The 16,284-nt window shown below is 34.8% G+C and overlaps 1 pseudogene; it reads right to left on the bottom strand.

Annotated features, from left to right (window-relative positions):
- Positions 1 to 253: 253 nt before the first annotated feature.
- Positions 254 to 15,925, bottom strand: LOC103519947 (annotated as a pseudogene).
- Positions 15,926 to 16,284: the final 359 nt, after the last annotated feature.

Genomic DNA, 16,284 nt, shown 5'->3' with positions numbered 1-16,284 from the left:
TTCCATGTCAATTACAAACCCATTTCCCATTTTTTTAATCTGGTATCTACTGAATAGCAAGCAAGCGCGACACTAATGTGACGGACAAATAGTTTGAACGCAAGCCATGAGAGTAAAATTAAGGATTGCCCCTTACTTTTTCAGAGATTTGTATATACACAAATTATTCAAAGGCCGAAATTCATGTAACGTTTGTCCACAGGGAAAATTCAGGAAGATCTTTGTGGAAACAAAGCCAGCCTTTCACAACCTCTGGCTCCTGAACAATAAAATTTAAAGGAGTTATGATTAGTCCAGTGGTAACGCAATTACTTTCCATGTCAATTACAAACCCATTTCCCATTATATACACAAATTATTCAAAGGCCGAAATTCATGTAACATAGAAGGATCTGTGTACTTTGTTCTACCCTCGATTAAGACGTTAAAAAGTAGTAAATCTTACCTTATACTAGGGGACCGAGATCTAGACTGGTGTATCCTATAACTGCTGGTCGGATGTAGTCTGTGCTGATCCGGTATGGAATTCATAGATCCACGCCGGGAATTTGACACCACCACATCAGTAAGCTCTAAGTTTTGCTGAAACAACCAAACAAATGAGGCGTTAAAATTTCCACCCAGAAGTCTGTGTGCCTATCAAGAAAATCTTGTGGATATTTTAACGTAAAAATCTCAACACCAACCAAATTTTGAGTATTTGAACTGTAATTTTACGAGGCATGTCAAATTTCAGATATTGATGTTAAATTGGGACGTCTATTTTCAATATTTTTGTAAAAGGAAACTTCAGTTTTAGAGGTAGTCGAGAGAAAAAGCGCCATTGGACATAATATAATTTCCCCATCATCTACAAAATTGTAAACAATCTTTGGAGCACGAAAGAAACTAGCTCTAAGTTTTTATCTGGTTTAAGTTTTCCCATTTGTGTTTATCTATCGGGGAATGAATGGAGCATATAGAACCCATCATAAAAAGCATAGAATATTTCATCTAGAGATATAACCAACTATTTTATTAATCGATAATCGATATTTACAAGAAAAAATTGAAAGAAATTAAACATTGCTACAAAAATAGCGTTCGACACTAGCTGAAGAAAAATCAAGGAAACTCCTTACCCCTAGTTCTGTCTTGTTGAAAATAGGAAAAGATTCAAAATATATACAATAGAGGAAAGCTACGATGATCTCTTGGCGTAGAAGAGGATAAACAGGATACACCACTGCAGACGCAAGCAGTAATAACAGAGTAAAGATAAAGAGAGGTAAATTTATAAGCAACATATTTATTGAATAGTCAGGAAGGTGTAGAGAAGACAAGAACTGGATGTACAATCACGATGTACACAATGTGCAGGCAACTTTTCAATTTCCAAGACCATAAGATTCAACCCTATCTATAAGAATGAAAACCCATGAAGCTCCTACAAATATAGTACGAGTATTTTGAAAATTTGACAGAACTAGCATGTTGGCATTTCACTTTTAAACAATCTAAACGTCACGTCAATTTAACTGTTTGCGAAATGCTGGTAATTTTTAGGAAACATAGAAAATTCTTCTTCTTGTTACGTGACGCAAGCAGTAATAACAGAGTAAAGATAAAGAGAGGTAAATTTATAAGCAACATATTTATTGAATAGTCAGGAAGGTGTAGAGAAGTCAAGAACTGGATGTACAATCACGTGTACACAATGTGCAGGCAAATTTTCAATTTCCAAGACCATAAGATTCAACCCTATCTATAAGAATGAAAACCCATGAAGCTCCTACAAATATACGAGTATTTTGAAAATTTGACAGAACTAGCATGTTGGCATTTCACTTTCAAACAATCTAAACGTCACGTCAATTTAACTGTTTGCGAAATGCTGGTAACTTTTAGGAAACATAGAAAATTCTTCTTCTTGTTACGCCGTCTCCACACGAAGGTTGGCGATCATTCTGGCAGTTTCTTGTCTGGATCTTAGTATTTTTCAGCTGCTGATGATAGACCTGTCCAACGTTTGATATCTGTCAACCACATAGAATACCTATTTGAACAGATTTGAAAGACTATTTTCAGCTGCTGATGATAGACCTGTCCAACGTTTGATATCTGTCAACCACATAGAATACCTATTTGAACAGATTTGAAAGACTATTTTTATACCCGACATCTTGAAGACTACCCTATTCCAACCTAAAGTATAAAATAGTGAAGAAACAAAGTAGACTTGTTGAAATACCAGTGAACATAGTAAAACACAAGACCAACACTTTGACGTATCCCAGAGCTGCAAGTGAACTCCATAAAATTGTTGATGCAAATGGTCTTGACCGTGATATGAGAGAGAAAAGTATAACACTTCTTATAATCTATAACACTTCCATTAATGACTCAGTTCCTAGACGCAAAATAGTTCTTGCATGACAATAATCTAGTCAGATAAAACACTTCTTATAATCTATAACACTTCCATTAATGACTCAGTTCCTAGACGCAAAATAGTTCTTGTATGACAATAATCTAGTCAGATAGAAAAACTTGAAGGAAAGTCTTCCTGATAAAAGTGCTGAGTGATACAAAACTAAATCAATGCTTCAGAAATTATAATTTAAAAACAATTGGGAAATGTTTACAGTCAGCCTATTTTTGAAATCATAAGATTCGAATTAGAAAATACAGGAAGGGGAGTTTTTCCTTTCAGGAAAACAAGATTTTCCTCCTAGAATTCTGACCCTGACTGAATTTTAGATGAAAGTTCTCCATTTTGTGTACATCTAAAGAAATGTTATACCTATAGGAACCAATATTACACTCAATGAAGACTGAGGAATTCAACAGTAGGTAGTGTGGGTTCACGAAGTATTACTGGGCAAAACAAGTAACCTACTCATGAACTAACTTTGAATACAAACAAAACTACTAGTGACGTCACAAAAAATAAATAAAAAATGTGGATACACGAAACAACATTTAGAATACATATAGAGACATTGATATATTAATATTTATACCTACAAAACATATTAGAGCCTGGACAGGTGATTTTAAAACTCCTAGGTAAGTATATACTGGTATTGGGATATACGTATAGAAGTCAATGTTTAATTTACATAATATTAATATCTATTCCATTCATAATAATATCCCTCCATCTGGTCTGTATTACCTTAGGAACGTTTCAAACTTTGTGATTTCTTTTTTCTGGTTACTAATTTTGAAACTAAAGGAAAACCAAAAAACATATTTGTACAACTAAAAGAAAACCAACAAAACAAAAAGTACACACCACATACCAAATTCAAGAATATTTCTTTGTGATTGTTTGGAAAAAAATGTATAAAAAAATCTCTAAAAACACTACGGTGTATTATCTGCGTTTTCGTAAAAGAAAACTTCTATGAAACATAAAATAAAACGTTAACAAAAAACGCCACAAAATCCTACCACATTTTTGTAAAACAAAAACAAAACGAGAAACTCATTTTAACTCAGATGTTATGTTTCTTGTAATCTTAGAACAAAAGAAAATTGAGAAAATTTTGTAAAAATCAAGGATAAAGAGAAGGAAGATGAAAGAAATAACATGAAGGGAGGGAAGAAAATGGTAAATGAAACTGTCTTTGTGTAATCTTGGACATTAGTTAAAAAAGATCAGTCAGTAACTATCTAAGAAAAATTTATAGGAATTCTAACAAAGCCACTTCCTGAAATGGGTCCAGAGCGTTTGCTTCATATTTCAATAGTCCAATTTTATTGGTTATTAATTAGGTAATTGTTACGACCGAAATAGAATTTAGGGTGATAGAATAGGTATGTGTATTTGAAGGGTACAGAATTACAGAGAGAATATAGGATAAAAAATGAAGGTGATAAAGTTCTCAAATATGAACGATAAATAATCTGCAAAATTAAGTTATAAAATTAACTAATGTAATCAAAAATTTCTAGGTATAAATCAGTAAATGGATTCAAACCGTACTATTCCTGAAGAAGAGAGACATGAGTGTGATCACTACGTGTGAAGATCTTTATATAGGTACCTGAATCTCTTTCTTTGAATTTCCTCTGACGAAATGTCCTTCAACACTGAACATAAATCTGAGTTAAAATTTTCAAACCAAAAATACTTAGCAAATAAATAAACTTAAAAACACGCACACACGGACACACAAAAGTACTGATTAAGAGGTTTCTGTGGGAAATATATGCAACAATATCTATGTTTTCACTAATTCCCTGAAAGATGTTATGAGCTGATCATCTCCCTAATCTCATGGTTCTAGGATTAATAGTTAAAAGTTCAAACCAAACTGGAAAAAAGAAAAACTCATTTTGTTCAAACTAATTCTGACTGAGTTCTGTTATTTTGAAAACCATCACTAAAACTCACACAACGATTTTAACCCATTCATTGTTTTGATTAGCTTTTACCATTGGAGTAATGTGAAGTTTGAAAATAATGGGAGCTGAACTCAATAGTGTCTTGGTAGAATGTATTATAGGCCCAAGTCTAATCGAAGTAAAAAATGAACTTTTAGGAACTGTGACGAATTATACAGGAAATAGCTAGGATTATAATTTGTATTGTTGAAATATGAGTTAAGGAATCATGGGACAAACTATTATTAATGAATGGGTTAATGTGTATCAGCTAATTGTTTTCTTTTATTATTAACCAAAAAATCAAGCAATTCACACAGAAAAACATTAAGAGAAAATATAGATAAAAGTTACTGAAAGGTTCACCTTATCCTTTTTTGACCTGTAAAGAAAACAGATATACATATTGAGTAATTGCAATGTTGGCAGCCCTGGTTCTGTGGAAAAGTATTGTCATTATACCTATGATGTAGAATTTTTCTAGTCTTGACCCACCAATTAATTCCTAGATTACAAAAGCCATTGAGTGATTGAAGATTACTTTTTCAGTTTCGGCATACGCTTTTATTCCTGCCATTCTAGATAATACTTTACCTACATTTAAAATGATTTTATTATCTAGATATCTGGACCCTTAGGTAATACTTAGGTGACTATTGGTAAACCTATCATTTATTTGTATACATATGTAGCATCTTCATGTGTAAACGTCTTAAATCGTTTCATAAATGAATACAGGTATACCCACCTACTCAAAGTGTATTCGTAGCTAATTAGTATTTTATTTTAAGACAAAATATTCAGTCGCTTTAACAGACCCCTTTGAAATTTCAATTTTAAATCGTTGCCCAAGCAAAAAATGATCGTTTAAGACCACATACTCGTACATTTGAAGTACTGTGGTTTTTCCCTCTAGGCAAATCTATGGTGAGTACATGGATTAATTACAAGCTTCCTAGATTACAAAAGCCACTGAGTGATTGAAGATTACTTTTTCAGTTTCGGCATACGCTTTTATTCCTGCCATTCTAGATAATACTGTACCTACATTTAAAATGATTTTATTATCTAGATATCTGGACCCTTAGGTAATACTTAGGTGACTATTAGTAAACCTATCATTTATTTGTATACATATGTAGCATCTTCATGTGTAAACGTCCTTAATCGTTTCATAAATGAATACAGGTATACCCACCTACTCAAAGTGTATTCGTAGGTAATTAGTATTTTATTTTAAGACAAAATATTCAGTCGCTTTAACAGACCCCTTTGAAATTTTAAATCGTTGCCCAAGCAAAAATTGATCGTTTAAGACCACATATTCGTACATTTGAAGTACTGTGGTTTTTCCCTCTAGGCAAATCTATGGTGAGTACATGGATTAATTACAAGTATCGCGTTAAATAGGTTGAACTTATCCATAGTTCGTGTAGTGTGTAAAGTGTAGATCAACATTATCAATAGATTCTTGTTGTACCTAATCCATACCTGATGGTCAAAACATTTGCCTCGTGTAACCTACGAGTGATTTTGACTGGAATGTTTTGACAACCAGAAAAAAAGAACTATCCGTGAGCCCATAAAATACATACTCGTATAGTCTCAATGAAAAAGTTTGGTACCTAATCCATACCTGATGGTCAAAACATTTGCCTCGTGTAACCTACGAGTGATTTTGACTGGAATGTTTTGACAACCAGAAAAAAGGACTATCCGAGAGCCCATAAAATACATACTCGTATAGTCTCAATGAAACAGTAGTGAAGAGCTTGAAACTGCATGGGTACAAAGAAATTGTTTTTTCCTCAAACCACTCCTTCTGTCTAACATTAACCACAAAGAAAAGCATTACTTCGGCAATATGATGAAAGAATGAAATGCTCAAGTCTCAATGAACGTCTGAGAGGAGGACAAAAATATGCTAAGGAAAATCATGAATGTGTTTATCTGAGAATGGCTATATCTCATGCTTATAGACTTAAAGCTTGAAGATATAATCAGAACTGTACAAGTCAAGAGAGGACAAATAGTTGAGACCTTACTCAGTCAAGTTATGAAAAGGGCTGGGTAAGAAAATTCTCACTAACCTATTTAACTATTTTTACTCAACTTGACTCAGTTGGCATGGAATCTGTTCCAAGCTCAATCATGGCACCCCTTTTTTCTTTCTTCTGAATACCAAGGTCACAAACATCTCATTTTGGTATACAACTATTAATTATTATCAAATGAGTCACTCTGTTCATTTCCCATTAATAGATAGGTACCTACGTACATACAAATATATTATGTACTTGTGATCTGATTTTCTTTGGGTTTCAGACAGATGGACTCTTCAATCCTCACCATGAATGTGAAGAACTACGTAATGTAATAAGAGTTGTTACCAGAAACTATCAACATTTTGAAAACAATAAATTGTATATAGTAGGTGTTTGCCATTTTTTAGTGAACCTGTGAAGCCTGACATTGACCCACGAAATTTCAAAAAAAATGAAAGATTTAAAAAATAAAAACATTGATTTTGATGTTGGGATATCACCAAAGAGTATTGATTTTGATGTTGGGATATCACCAAAGAGTGCTACAAAATTCAGTTTAAAATATTCAAGAAGAACTTTCCAAGGTGAAAATTATTAAACCATTATTATATTTCTCTCCAACCAATTTTTAAGTACACCATGATAATTATCTACATGTACCGATGTTTGAATTTTGAATTGCCATATTAAAAGCAAATCTACGTATAACAAAATTTAAACTGTTTTGGAACGTCCTATGAGAACGATCATATCCGGTCTATAGTAAGTATAATAGGTACATTTAAATTGGAGAACTTTTTTAATTCACAGGTAAAGCGTAAAACGACAAAATATGGAAAACTATCCATTCAGATTATTGCAATTTTGATCTCCTAGGTACTCGATTTTGAATATTCAATTCAATTTCCGTATAAATTGAGACTGAACAACAGTATACCTAAATATGGCAGATGGCTCGTAATAATAACAATAAAAGGAAACAGGAAAACGGCAATAAAAGAGCCAGCCTAAACCTCTTTAGAAACAGTTACTAAAATAATTTGCGCCGAATAAGGTTCGAACCAACTTCCTACGGATTCCTCGGCAACTGTAAAGTTTATACCGAGTCCTTGATGTAAGATTCTCACACAATAATCACATTGCGCCTTCAATATTAGAACCAGTTCTCAGTTTGAAGGGGTCTTTTTAAGCTCAAATGACAAATCATTACAAGCTTATTTTACTTGTTCATTCATACTAAAAGGTGTTCAGAGACTAATATATCTTTAGTTTAAAAGAATACTTAAGGGTCCAGATAATCTAGGGTGACCTACCGTCGGATTTCTTTCATAATGATCAAACTAATGTGTGGTCAATGCCTGAGGCATTTTATACCATTTAACTATCTCAAAACAATACATACTTTGAAAAGTGTATCTCTTTATGTCTTAGCGACTTAGCCAGAATTGAACCCATGCCCCCCTATTTACTATGTCACGTAAGGTTGATCATAAGGCCCAGATTTTCTAGAATGTCCACTATCACTTCTTCCTTATTTGTAAAATAATATTTTTTTTTTCTTTTGTAACAAAAAAATAACAAATATTATAGGTTTTCTCCTAAGATATAGGTTTTTCTTTCCTAAGATTATAGATTTTCTCCTAACTCCATATTTTCTCCTAAGACAAACCAAGTTTTGAGGGAATTTCATTTCCTGGTTTTTAGGGAGTTTTGTTTCCACTGTCGATGTCGCTTTAGAGGGACAGATGAACGGAACCCGGGCTCACCTGCGCATTGTATTGCACCGGCTCAGAAGGCAAGAGGCCTCATCTTCCTCCCCATGGGGCCGGCCGTTATTCCAAGACCCTACAGCCATGTCCAACAAGCAGTCGAAGAATGAGGATCGCTGAGGTTGTGCAAGATCAGCAAAGTGGGGGGGAGAGAGGGAGGAAAAGTGTGCAAATACGAGAAGTTAATGTGTTAGTTTTGTAGAATTTCTTTTAACCTACAGTCTACACCAATTAATATCCATGTTTTTTGAAAATTTTAATATTTTCAATTTGATTTTAATGTGACATGTCTGTTTGAGTAGTATGCTGTGTCATATGGCAATTCAGACACTGGGCAGCTCATCAATGAATTATTGATTGTTTCTCTCTTGACTTAATGCTTTTTCTAGATGTAAGCCAACCTTGTAAGAAAACTGTTTAAATAAAAAAAAACATTCTATTCTGATTGTTTTTTGTTAGAATTACAGTTGGTGTAACTTTATTGAAACTGCTGGCTAAAAAAGAATTTTCTAGTCTTATGCAGTCGAATAAAGTATGTGTAATCTATGCTGGATTACCTTTATGTATGCTGAGTACACGTGTACATTTTCTGAATTCCAATTGAATAAAGTGTTTTTGGTGATTCTTTCTGTTAGTTCATTCGAAAATCCGGGGAACCTAATACATTCTTAAAAAGAAACTGGTAACTTTGAAAAAAGAAATTCCAACATGAACTTTAGTGAGTGGAAATGTTTTTTATCATCTGTTTTCATAAAAGACCTATTTGAAAAAGTCCTATAACATTCTTAACTACCCAGGAGAAAAAAAATTTATCCTACCTACATACCTCTACCTGTTTACCTACCTACTAGAAAATATTAAAGAAAACCGAAATCCAAGAATCCTTGGAAAAATATTGGAATGTATTGGGAAAAATTCTTGAGAAACACAAAATGTGGCTGGTAGGTATTAACGGATGTAACTTTTCAGCTCTGGTAATCCAACTTTATCAAGACAGCAGCCGTGCCAAATCCATGAACTTTTTCCATTGGTTAACTTCTGGTTTTTGGTCGACTTTAATATTCCTCGTACTTTCATCAGTTATCCATGTAAGACTAGTTGATGAGAAATAAATTGAAAGTCTTCATAATATGGATCCCAATATTGTATTTGAATTCAGCTTGGATGGCCTGATGACTTTGCAAGGGTGATGAGTTGTCCAATAATTCGCTTTATCCAATAAGTCACCCACTACGACACATTTGAACAGTGTCGTGCAATTGTTTCTGGACTTCTTCTTAATACTTAAAAAAAATATTATTACACCTTCTTACCTACGTCCATTTAATCAATTTCAATTAAATAGAGGACAGGAAAATCACCAGTAAAAATAATTCAATGACACCTACAGGACATAAAAGGTAAGAAAAAAAAGTTTATACAATGTAAAACTGCTTACATTAATTCATTAATTTAGTAGGTTTGACACAGTTGGATGAAATACATCATTTTTATCCCTGCAAGACAGGACCATAAAGTCCCAAACAAGACAATAAAGGCACTACAAAGGACTGAGCAGTAACGTATCTTGTAACACAACCAGTTATTTGAAAAGGTAGGAAACAAGTTATTATAAGTTTAATATTGTTCGATTCGATTTTCATTTTGTTTCGCTATTGGTTATCGTACTGTAATTCGTACAGATTTGTCTGGAGCAATCTTCTTATATCCGTACTTGCCACTTGGAAAAATTCGTACTGAAACACTTCAGTTTGAATTGTAACTGGTGCTAGATACATTATTGCTCATATTGTTGTCTAAAACTACATTATTCTATTATCTAGCTACCAGGACTAAGGATAACTTACTTGGACATCACCAGTTTGTATTTTGCCGAATCTGGTAGTTCTCCAACCATCCAGGATCAGCATCCCTGCGTAGATCTTCCCCACAGTCAAGGCTGGTTTCGGCAGTTCTAGAAACAAGAGGAGTTCTTTGAGTGATTGGATCATCAAAGTTTTAAATCGACAGTTGACTTCGAAATGGGACTTCAAAATCTGCATCATATAATCATATTTGATCAATGAAAGGTTGTTAAAGAATGTGGCACACAGTTGTGTACCCAGAAAAACTCATCTTTGATGAAAACTCCAAAGTTGTAGATAGCTTCTGTTAACTTTTGATCTAGTGAGCAAGCACATACATACATAGATACACTAAAATGCTATCAACAGGATAGATAGTATGATGGGAGATAGAAGAAATTACTTACCACTTTTGTTAGGCAGCAGAAGATTCAGCATTTTCTTGGATTCTATAGGCCAGATCGATCTGATTGTATCTCTAAGCTCTTCATCTGCCTGATCCATTTCATCCGCTAGAAAAAGAGAATATAAAGAATTAACTTCTCTGTATAACTGCCATCCATTCGGCAACAAGCTAACCGCTTTCTCTCATTAACATCACCCAGCCTGAATAGGGTGGGAAAAACCAGTGGCAAAAGATTATCCGCATGGTCACCCATCCAAAAAGCGAGTAGACTAGTGTCTAGCTGTGGGACTATCAACAGCGGGAGAACAGCCAACCCTAACCAGCCCAGCTAGCTGGCAGTTTTCAAAGGGTTCTCTCTTAAAGAATAAGCACAAGTCCTAACGACGGTCGACTGCAGTTCAGGACGAGTAAAAAAAAAACATGGCTAGAGTCCATCAACCTGGTGTATGGCAGAAAAAAGGTATCCTTTCTTTATCCTGCCATCACTATTCCGCTACAGCTGAAGTCACTACTACTAAAACAACAACAACAACAACAACAAGATCCCCTGTTTTCCATCCTGTCCAAATCACCCCTCCCACTTACCACATCTCATCTTGATGCTTAGATTCTCTCTTATCAAGGCAAACATGGTGGTAGTAAACTGTACACTCTGGTCTTCGTCCAGGGGCATATTCATCCGAATCAGCTTCTTGGCGGCGAGGCGGTCCGGACATTTGCTGCCGAAACCGAGCGGCGGTTCGATATTCCGCAGCATCTCCACGGCTTCCTTGTAGTGAATCTTACCCCTGTGGGAAAAGAATAGAATATACCTTAAATAAAATAGAATATACCTAAAGGCCTTGCTCAATTACCAAGGCATTACTTACAGACATCAATCTTCTTCTTCCTAGCCTTTCCCTACCTATATGTATAGAGTCAGCGTACAGACATTTTACAGACATCGATAAAGAAGGAAATTTGGGAAATTATAAGAACAGAATCTTGAGTGAAAGGAAACCACTAGATTCTCCGGAGGCGTTCTCTACCACCTAACCCTTGTTCCCGGCAATTCTCAACAGTTGAACAACGTTAGGAACATTCTTTTCGCGGACGACCTTTTTTACAATTAACATTTTCTTTTGATGCTATACTTACGTGGCATTGGGATCATACTCTGCCCATATCCTGACAAACTCATCCAAGTGATGAGCACCCAAGATGGAGGAGTCCCGAGTCAAATAGTCAAAGTTGTCCATGATGACAGCAACGAACAGATTCAACATCTAAAATAATATGACCATTTGAGTTATTAAATAGGTACATAGGTACCTGGGGGACATTAAACAGGGAATAGACCAGATTAGTCTAGTTGGGTATTTGGGGAACTTAAAACAGGAAGAGGATACTAAAGATGATCAAATAAATTAAATTAATACCAGCCTGAAATTTCCCCTTGTTAAAGAAATAGCCAAAGGTTGAGTGGCGAAGGGAATCCACTTGTATTTTTTATTTTTTTTTTTCTACCAAAATAATGTCAGTTCCGAAGCAATCACCCTAGCAAATTTATGGATGTTTATGTAGTTTACACTTACCAGAAAGGAACAGAAAGAAAATGAACGAGACAAAGGTAGCTGTAGGCAAGATTGGAACCACAATCATTGGGTGGTCGTCTTGTTTTGAGCCGCCAAAGGGTCGCATTTCCTGCCCTTCACACAAACCAACATTATGTTGGCCAACGCTTCTCCCGTTGCACCACCTGGAACGGTTAGTTTTAATTATGGTAATTTGTGTTAATGTTAGTATTCACAATAGTTAATCAGAGTGAAGAGACTCTTCATTAAATAATATAGGAGAAGATGGTATCAGTTCCGTAAAAGCCGTACTTGTACTATATTTCTATACATATCAATTTCCAGTTTATAATAACTTATTATGATTCTGAGCGAACGTAATCTATACCTAATAGCTTTAAAACTATAAAAGTCACATTCAATTTCGTAGTATCAGACCTTTGTAACAAACACCAAAGAAATTCCCCGTGTCACAATATTCGTCAAAACCCATAGGAAACTTTAATCTTCGGGATAATACCCTGAACAATAAACATAAGGCCTTGACGAAGCTTCTAAAGTTAATTATGACGAGTATATGGCTGTCTCTGTCCAAGGCGATATTCGCCAAACACCTGAATTAGGAAGTCCAGTAATCAGCTTCGGAGGAGGAGACGCTGTAATTTTAATACAACCATGGATCATGGTGGAATAAACATCGAGGGATATAGAGAAAAAACGTTTTTGGAGAGCGATTAGTAGTCGAAGTCAATGGAAACAGGGTTCATATTCCCGATGTGTCCAGCAGTAAGTATAATAATGGAAGGATAAAACATCTGAGCTCATGGCTTTTCCATATTCCCAGACATTTTAACATATCTGAAAATTGTCAGCAAATAAGTTTTGTAAAGTTTACCTGCATTCACAATAATCGGCAATAATGAAGATAAGCATTATCTCAATGAGAAGACAACATAAGGCAGTGCCTGAAATCAAGAGAAATGTGAATTAGTTTCTGTGTCTAAAAAGAAGAATATCATCAAGATTGTACGTATACCCTACCTGCTGAAAAATAACCAGCGGAAATGGAATATAAAGTTAGATATCTCCACTTGAATTCTACTCTATGAAGTTCGAAGTTTGTATGAGTGCCGTGGAGCTATGTGAGTATGCAATACGCTATGAGGGATTGATTATATAGTGGAGATGTTGGATCCCTACACTTTGTATTATAGTGGAGATGTTGGTTTCCTCCCAGAATTTCTTACCTCTCCTAATGTTTGACAATAGTTGATGTTTAATTAAAAACGAAATAGTTCAAAAGAAAAACTGCTATAGAATTGCAACCCTTCCCTTAAAAGATCGACAGTTGAGTAGGTACTCACTTTGAAGGATTGTAACAAAATGTCCACAAGAGGATTACGAATCGTGTATCCCTGACGAAGGAGCTTGATAAGTCGGGCAGCTCAGGAGAGTCTCAGAAATCCCACGTTGAATGAAATTCTAGAACAAATTGGGGTTTGACAGAAATCGACAAGATACGAGCATTAGTTCTGTTGCATAGGAAAAACAGCTTGAGGTTCATTTCAAAGACTGAGATATATTTATTAGTGAGACTTGAAACCATAGAAACCTACTCCCAGAGGCTTTGCTATAGTGCATACATTACACCCCTATGAAAACACCAAAGTTAAGCAACGTTAGACGTGGAAAAAGTGACCAAATGGGTGCTACTCGCTTTTGAATGGTTCACCCAGCCTCATGAGGACAATTAAGAACCTCGTTTTAATTGCGCAACAAGAGGCTAAGTAGCTTTAAGGCATGATAATGAAAGGATTACCTCTCACGCAAGCCAAACAAAAAATGCCTCCTGTATGCATTTGTAAAGGCCGCGCTCCTTGTTTAAATAAAACTAAGGGCCCATAGCTTAGTAAAGAAAGAAGCATGCCTCACTATAATCTCACTCATGTTGATTTCACTTTTACCGTACTACCTGTTTGAACAAATACGCAAGGTTTGCTGCAAATTGTGTAGGTTACCAACTTAATTTCCCATTTAAAAAAAAAAAAAATCTGAATCTTCCCCCACCAAGTTGGTTGCAAAACGTGCATAGTTGTTCAACGTTAATTCGTAAAAGTGAAACAACATACCAGGTTGAAATTCCCAAACCATTTGCCTATCTAGAACGTCTAATCGTAATATTGTCTACCCATTCACTCAAGTGTCTATTAGTCGGTCTAAAAATCTAACAGTGTCATCTAAAAATCTAGTGTCTTCTAGTGGTGATCTAAGTAACACTAGGCATGCAATAAATCCAGGCTTTTAAGGTGAAATAAAGCCTCGGCCCCTGTTTCACAAAATTTAAGGAATTGACATCAGGCCAAGGCTATACTATAGAGAGAGCGACTTTTCCTGTTGTAAAACTCAGTCAAGTCTAGCTTTCTCAGCCTAAAACAAAAGCCAGTCGGCCAATCGGTGAAATGATGTCCAATTTTGTGAAGACTAAGGGGCCTTTTACTTTCCATTACCCTGAGGTTAGAGAAAGTATGGTTCATTTTGATTTTAAGTGTTTTTGAATTATTACGTATAAAGACATAGTTATCTATTAGTGTAGGTACTTTATTTTGTTATGTTTTCATATGAGTATTCTACACTATAGCAGGCACTATGAGCTTCTATAAAAATGCGTAGATTTTTTATCCCTTGCATTCATAGGTTTTCCAAATATTGAACCATCTCTTAATAGTCTTGAAAACTCCATAGGTATTAGAGATATTTAGCATTATTAAATCTGTTACCCTTACTATCTATTTGGGTACCCACATAATTATTTAATTTTGCATGAACTGATTTTTTTTTTTTTTTTTTTTTTTTTTTTTTTTTGTCCTATCGATTCAGATGATGTCTTAATTTTCCAAAAGATTTTATTGTCTTTTAGATCTGTGTTATTTTTTTTATTGAAACACAAGGCACACCAACTAATTTCACATACAATTTGCATGCAAAAATACACCACGTCGGCTTGGGAATCCCAAAGCTCTTATGTTTAAAAGCACATTTTTATTTTCCTTATAAAGCTTGTAAATTGTAACATTATTCACAATTAATTTGTAAAAGCTGGCAGCTTGTAAATGGGAAAACTTATTCACGCACATATTGAAAGCTGCTGAAGCTTGTAAAATTGAAATGAAAATCCTACTGCAATCTAGACACATAGCTCTAGGCTTGTTTTACGCTCACTATGATGTAACTACGCAATATGAAAGAACAATAACAAACAATGAACACAGATTTCATAGGACAAAGTGAAAAGTTTACAACTTTACTTTCACAATTAAGGCCGGTGACTATTGGTGTTCCTTAAGGCTTTTATTTGGATATTTTATTGTTCTAGGTTATTAGATCTAAATATGACTATTTTTATGGTTTGGCCATCAGATGAGAGGATTTTTCGTTTTCTTATGGCGTCATCAAAACTTTTTGTGAACGTTTTTTAAGAAGGACTATTTCAATCAATATTTTTTCATCCTTTTTTACCCTCAACCAAAGATACTATTTCCAAGATATTTACACCCCATTTTTTTATAATAAAAAAAAATACGTTTTTAGTATTTTACTTGTCTACGTACATAATTCTGAATTTGTACCTATCAAGCCATTCACTTTATTTTTGGTTGAACAAAAAAGGCTAGCTTGGGAAATGACATTTCAGTAAAGTGTAAACTTTTCGCGCCATCCTATGGGAAAATCTGTCATTACTTGTGGACTCCTGGGTCTGACCTTGATTTCTTCCCCTTTGTCTGTCATAAGTCTTAAATTAGAGTTGAGATAAGAGAAAACAAAGTAAGCATGTACTCTGAATACGTACAATTACCTGGTACTCCTGAACCAAAGCGTCAACTATGCTGCCTATCACCGTGATGAAATCGAACGTATTCCACGGATCTTTGAAGAAGTTCTGTGAAAGTAAAAGAAAAGAAGATTAGGGATTGGAAACGAAGAGTTTGGAAAACTAAACTACCTACTTTTACTACTACTTTGTAACACCCTTTCTCACAATGTTACTACTTTTAATTAATCTCAATTTGATCATGAGAGAATTGTTTAAGACCTCTCAAACTGATGTCAAAATACTTTCAATGACTGCTTATATTGAGTGTTGCAATATTTTTTCTATCCCTCCTCTGTTGTTGATTTCTTTTTTGACCTCCTCAAAGAGACTCTCTCTTTACAACTCACATGGAGTCTATAACTAATCCTTCCCAAATTCAAATCCCCTCATTTCCTCAGACATATTTTTACGTCTAAGCGATCCCC

The sequence above is a fragment of the Diaphorina citri genome, unplaced genomic scaffold (genome assembly GCF_000475195.1).
Source record: "Diaphorina citri unplaced genomic scaffold, Diaci psyllid genome assembly version 1.1 scaffold3063, whole genome shotgun sequence".
Classification (NCBI taxonomy): domain Eukaryota; kingdom Metazoa; phylum Arthropoda; class Insecta; order Hemiptera; family Psyllidae; genus Diaphorina; species Diaphorina citri.
This window is presented reverse-complemented; position numbering and strand designations above follow the sequence as displayed.